The sequence below is a fragment of the Dryobates pubescens genome, chromosome 16 (assembly GCF_014839835.1).
Source record: "Dryobates pubescens isolate bDryPub1 chromosome 16, bDryPub1.pri, whole genome shotgun sequence".
In the NCBI taxonomy this organism is placed as follows: Eukaryota; Metazoa; Chordata; class Aves; order Piciformes; family Picidae; genus Dryobates; species Dryobates pubescens.
In genome coordinates, this window is record NC_071627.1 from 21,568,425 (window position 1) to 21,575,375 (window position 6,951).

The window sequence follows — 6,951 nt, forward strand, 5'->3', positions numbered from 1 at the left end:
AGCAGCACTGTGTGGCCTCTACCTGAGGTGGGCCACCGAGGCTGCAGAGCCTGGGGTTGGCCTCTTGTGCATCCTTGTGCTCAGAAATGTAATGTTCCTTCCTGAGAGGTTTCCTTTGGTTGGTTGGTTGATGTAACTTTTTTTTTTGGTCATTGATTTTTGGAAACTATTAAAAGAGTTTAGATTTTTTTTACCTATTAGGATTTCTCAGTGACTCAGGGATCCCCTTGTAGGTAGGACATCCCTGACTGGGGATAAGGAGCCCAGCTAAGGGCAGCCCAGGGAATAACAGCTTATTTTGGACCCTCCTTGCACCCCCACAGTCTCTTGAACCTGCAGAGAAGTACCAAGACAGCAAGCTCAGCACATCTCTGAGGATGCTCTAAGGGCCAGAGGAAGGAAGCAGACACACAGAGGCTTGCCTTGCTTTGAGAAGGCACAAGCCTCCCCTGTCTGCCAGCTTGGAAGCAAAAGGGTTGAAAGGCCCCAAATCTTAGATGCCCATCCTCTATCACACACACCTGGGGACACAGACATTCATCTCATTTCTGAAAGTAAAGCCACAGCCCTCATGGAGATGACTATCACCTGGTTAAGCTGGGAAATACACTTGACTCAAGCACATGTGCAGAGAGGTCCCCAAAACGCCCAGCACAGGCTCTATGGCACCCAGCACCCTGCCCCAGCTCCCACGGACACCTCCTGCAGCCCAAGCATCAGCCTGGCATCAGGGTGGTTTGCTGCTCCTCCAGCACACACCACCACCCCCCCATCCCCCTTCCAGGTCCCCACAGTGCTGCCTGTGTTACCTCCCAAGCTCTCTTGCACTTGGGCAGACTCTTTGTCACCACACAGCCCAGGCTGGTGGCTGCTGTCCCTCACCCCTGCATGCCAGGCAGCCTCCTCTGGAGACCACTCTGGGACCCACCTCAGAGTTTCCACAGCAACAGCCAATGACATTACCAGAGCCCACAATGCTCTCAGGGTCCTGATGGCATGAGCTGTCACCAGGGAGATGGCCAAGGGAGGGCCAGCAGGCCAAGTGCTGCACAGGCCAAGTGACCCCAAGGGGGACCACTGAGAGGGGACCAGCCTAGTCCTGGGCAGTGCCTCAGTGGCCCTTGCCTGGAGATCAGCCTCCCCCAGCAGCCCCCAGCTCTGTAACCCTCAGCCCCAAAGGGGATTCTGAGTTAACTTCAGCTAAAGATGTCCCTGCTGACTGCAAGGGGGTTGGACTAGGTGACCTTTAAAATTCCCCTCCAGCCCAGACCACTCGGTGATTCTGTGACCCCTCAGGGTCTGCCCCACGCCACAGGCAAGGGACACTCCTTTAGCAGATATTCCCTGAGCAGAGGTAACTCCCCAGCCCAGAAGTGGGCAAGTGCTGAGCTCCTGCTGACTGGCAGAGCTTGGCTAGCCAGGGACTGCCCTGGGACCCCAGCAGCTGAGAGGGAACCTGCTATCCACACCCCTTCTGGGATCAAAACTGGGGAAGAGGGATTGCATCTGGGACACACTGGACAGCCCAGACACAACCTGGAAGCAGCCCCCTGGCTGGCTGTCCTAAGTCATAGAACCATAGAATTGTCAGGGTTGGAAGGGACCTCAAGGCTCAGCCAGCTCCAACCCCCCTGCCATGGGCAGGGACACCTCACACTACAGCAGGTTGCTCACAGCCACATCCAGCCTGGCTGCAAACACCTCCAGGGGTGAGGCTTCCACCACCTCCCTGGGCAACCTGTGCCAGGCTCTCACCACCCTCCTGGGGAACAACTTCTTCCTAACATCCAATCTGCATCTCCCCATTTCTAGTTTTGCTCCATGCCCCCCAGTCCTATCACTCCCTGACACCCTAAAAACTTCCCTCCCCAGCTTTCTTGTAGCCCCCTTCAGATCCTGGAAGGCCACAATAAGGTCTCCTTGGAGCCTTCTCCAGGCTGAACCCAACTCTCTCAGTCCTGAGCTACCCTGAGGTTTGCAAGGGAATGCTTTGAGATGCAGCTCTGCACAGCACAAACCAGCCCCTGCCTGGATTAGGACTGAATGAAGAAACCCCTCTCAACACTCTCATCCTAAAAGAGCACAATCCCTGCATGCTGACTTTGGCACAGCATTTCTGAGCTCAGACATCAGCTGGTTGTGTAGAGGGACACATGAGAGATCCTGAGGCAGGTGTGAGAGTAAAAAGAGGTCTCTGTCATTCCAAGAGTTGGAAGATAAAACTCCCAAGGTCCCTGCCAGCCTCAGTTACCCTGCTACCCTAAACCACTTTGCAGGCAGAGCACAGTGGCATCTCTGCCAGGCCCCAGGACAGGGCTTGCCTCTGGGCAGGAGCAGCAGGAGAGGGGAAACCATCAGTACAGCACACAGCTGCAAACACCCAGTCTGACCACAGAACATCTATGCTGCCACCAGCTCCACATCCCAAGCCAGAGACTCACCCCCCTCCCCAAAACACCCCGGGGATACCCCAGCATCCTACCTGCTGGCTGAAGAGGAGCTCAGTGTGCAGAAGGGCTGGAGAGAGCCGGATCCTTCCTGCCTGAACTGCTGGCTGCAGGATGAGCATCACCTGGCACAGCCAGGCCCCCCACACCAACCCCCCTAACCCCACACACCTGGGGCTCATCCCAAATTAAAGCCAGGGGAGGGAGCATTTGGCTGCCCTTGTCTCCAGCTGGGAGCTCTGGAGCTCCCTGTGGCTGGTTTTAATCAAACCCCACACACAGACAGGTCCCCACAGCAGGCTGCCCCCCTCTGTGTGCTGACAGGAGGGTGTGAGGGGCAGGGGGGTGTGAAGGGCAGGTTGTGAGGGGCATGAGGCTGCTGTGAGGGGCAGGTTTCCATCCCCAGGCTTGCTGGAGGAGCAGCATTTTCTTCTGGCCAAAGGAAAAGCTGTGGTTCTCCTGCCCTGTCACTGTTTTCTGCTCATAAACTGCAGCTTGTGCCTTATCTCCCTGCCACTGCCAGCAGTCTGGGATGCCTCAAGCCCTGGCACAAGTGGGGTCCCAGTGGGGGTGTCCCAGTGGGGATGCCCCACTGCTGCTGGTTCAGGGCTTGGGCAGGTTTCCAGGGGGTGGCCAGGACGTTGCTGGCCTTTGCTCCAGGAGTGCCAAGGTTTCTCAGCAGCAGGCATTGCCTCCTCCAGTAAGGTGAAGCCAAACTGTTCTTCCCAACTTCCCAAGCAGTGTAATTAACAGTTGGTGACAGTTTCCTTTTAGACTTTTTACCTGCCTAGGGCCACCTTGGCTGGCAGCCACAGGGCAGGGAAAGGTGAAGGCATTAGAGTCCAGGGAGGTGGTGGAGTCATCATCCCTGCAGGTGTTCAAGAAACATGGATGTTAGGAACAGGCTCTTTACCATGAGGGCAGTGGAACACTGGAGCAGGTTGCCAGGGAGGTGGTTGGGGTCCCATCCCTGGAGGTATTCAGGGTGAGGCTGGACAGGGCTCGGGCAACCTGATTTAGTGGAGCATGTCCCTGCTGACTGCAGAGGGGCTTGCACTGGATGACTTTCAGAGGTCCATTCCAACCCAGACCATTCTATGATGATTCTGTGAGATGATGCTTGGCAAAATGAGAGCTGGGAAGGGGCAGCCTCAGCAAAGCCATTTCACAGAGTGCTGCAGTGCTCAGCCCTTGGAAGAAAGGATGGCTGTGGGGCCAGCTGTGGTGACCTCCTCTGGTCAGACTCACCCTGAGCAGCAGATGCAGCCTGTGTTTAGCTGCTCCCCCTGCCTCGGGGCTCAGGTGGCCTCAGATCCCTCTCTCCCCATCAGTCTGCATACAACAAGGAGGCTTTTCTGACACAGCTTCAGCAGCTTGTTTTATAGCCCTGATTTCCCAGACAGCCCTGCCCGGGGCACAGGGCAGGGGCATGAATTATTCAGCAGGGTGACAAGCAGAGCTGCAGTGAGGCTGGCATGGTGCCCAGCCTGCCCCGGGGTGGGCTGGCTTTTGCTCCCTTGATTCCAGACCAGCAGAGCTCAGCATCCATCACCCTGCTGCCATTGGCACATGCCAGCTGTAGCCCCGCTTCTGGCATAAACCAGGCTGCTGGCTCCCAGCACACAGCTAAGAAGCCAAGGCACAGCTTTGGTGGGGCAGAGAGAAGGACCAAGCCCAGAAAGACATCAGCCCACAGCTGATTGGCACAGATGCATTCAGAAGAAGGGGGGAGGGAAAGGTAATTTTCAGAGCAGCAAAGCTGAAACACCTTAAGCTGAAACCCTCAGCCCATCCCTGGAGGGTTTTGCAGCCAGGCTGGATGTGGCTGTGAGCAACCTGCTGTGGTGTGAGGTGTCCCTGCCCATGGCAGGGGGCTTGGAACTGGCTGAGCCTTGAGGTCCCTTCCAACCCTGACAATTCTATGATTCTATGTGCTGCTGCAGGGGTGGCAAAAGCACAAGGTCTGCCCCCAGCTGCCTCCTGGGCTCCAGCTCTCCTGCTCTCCAAGAGCTGCTCCCTCCTCCCTGAGCCCTTGTGGATGGGATTGGCAAAAAGAGCAAACCAACAAAAGAGAGAGGAGAGCCCTCCAAGCTGTAGCAGGACCACAGGCATCAATGCCTCATCACTGCCCCATCCAGCACAGCAGAGCCCCCCTTGGAGACACCCCCTGCCCCCCAGAGCAGCTCCACACCAGGCCCAAGCCCTGGCCAGGTAGTTTTACACCTGCCTTGTGGCAGGGAACCCCCCAAGATCTCACACCCCAGAGGCTTTTCAGGTAAAAAACAGGTGGTGTTTATTGATGAGAGTAAGATCCATGATTGAGGGCCAGCTCCAGCTCCCCTGCTGGGCAGCCCCCGGCGGCTCGCTGGCCACAGGCACAAGACATCAACATTAAACTCATTCCTCTATTTACACCGACGATTTCCTGGGTTACACAGCAGCCTGCCACACACCAGGGTCAAGTTTCCACGTCCATCAGGTCCTGGGTCCCGTCCTTGTGGCTCGGCAGAGCTCCTCACCCTTGCCTGGCCCCACCTCCAGGCAGCCCCTGCTCACCGCGACGGGAGAGAGGAGCTGCAGGAACCCTTCCGTGCTGCTGTGCCATCCCAGTCTCTGTGCAGTGAGCTCTTCACCACTGACTGCCAAGGGAGGTGGGGTGCTCCCAGAGCCCCAGCAGCACACCCACTGATGCCCAGCGCTGGGCTGGGGCCACGTCCTGGCACACAGCTGTCCCCCAGAACAGGGCCAGGCTCCTCGTGGGCCACTGACAGAGCGGAGGGCAGGCATCAGATGCCCCCTGCTCCTCACAGCAGGCCCTCCTCTGCCAAGGGTGGCATTTCTGCACTCAGACCCAGTCCCAAGGGCCCCACCAGGGTGAGGACAGAGTGATGGACACGAGTATTGCACTTTTCCCATCCACAGCGTGCCCTGGAGCCTCCTCCCAGACCTGGCTGCTTCCTCTCTAGCACAGAACCACTGAAGCTTTTCAGTGGGAAAAGATCTTTAAGATCATCAAGTCCAACCATCCTCTGACTGCCAAGCCTGGTGCTAAGGCACATCCCTCAGCACCACATCTCTGCAACTTTTCAACACCTCCAGGGATGGGGATTCAGCCACCTCCCTGGAGAGCCTGGTCAAGTGTTTGAGAACCCTTTCAAGGAAGAAGTGTCTTCTAATATCCAACCTAAACTTCCCCTGGTGCAACCTGAGGCCATTTCCTCTTGCCCTATCACTCATTGCTAGGGAGAAGAGACCAACCCCCACCTTGCTACAACCTCCTTTCAGGTCGTTGTGAAGTGAGAAGGTCTCCCCCAAGTCTCCCTACAGTGTCCTCCAGAAGGAGGATTTGACTTAAAGCTTTGCTCTGCTCATGACCAAGTGATGCCAGAGCATGCCAAAACCTTCACCAGCAGAGAATCAGAGTAGACAAGGGGAGCCCCAAGAGATGCAGCAAGCAGGTGAGGGGCTGGAAAGGAGCCACAGACCTGTTCAGCACCTGGCCATGGGTCCACACCCTGGCATGGGGCACCCAAAGCAGAGCCAGCAAAGAGGACACACAGCCAGACACAGGAAACACCACACAAGGAGGAGGCAGGCTGCAGGGACACCACTCTGCAGAGTCTTCTCCTCCCAGAAGTGGGTCGCACCCCGAAAGGACCCCCAAGCCTCACTCCTCCTCCATCACAGATGGGAGGGTAGCTCACCAGCGCTGTGTTCAAGCTCCTCCTTCCCCACCACACCAGCAGCCTTTGCCCAGCAAGACACAGCTGTGTCAGAAAAGGCTCTGGGAAGGAAGCCAGCACGCTGCCAGCATCTGGGAGCCTCTGCACTGGCAGGGAGGAGTCTGTCCCAGACACAGCATCACCGAGGGGTGGCTCAGCCCAAACCCTTCCACACGGCTAGGAAAAGGCATCCCATGAAGGATGCATTTGCTCCCTTGTCTTAAAAAGAAAAGAAATCCAGCAGAAAGGCAAGGAAAGTGTCCAGGGAGGAAGCTGGGCTCACTCAGAAGAAAGGAAAGCAGCAGTGGAGTGGGACCAACCCCCCCAGGCATGCACCAGCCACGATGCAAGAAGCAACAGGAGCACAGGGAGAAGAGCCAGAGAGCTGCATCCTGCCAGGGCACAGGAGCTGGGGCAGAGGATGCAGAGGGAGCAGGACCAGAAGAGAGTAAAGGAAAAAGAGCAGAAATGAAGCCTGGTGGTGTGGGTGTTGTGTGTGATTTGACATTCAGAATCGGCCTGCAGAAGCAGACGGAGTGCACCGGGGCCAGCTCGGGCACTGTAAACAAGGTGATGCATTCCTGTGGCGTGTGGGCAGCAGGTGGGAACCCCAGGGACACCCCACCCTGGCAGGGAGAGGGCTCCCAGCCCAAGGAGAGCAGCTCAGACCCTTGCTACGGCAGGGCCCAGCTGCTCCCCACGTGCCTCAATGCTTCCCAAAAGCCACAGGGTAGCGGTGTGCGCCGGGTGGGGAAAACGCAGTGTCACAAGGGAAAGCGTGG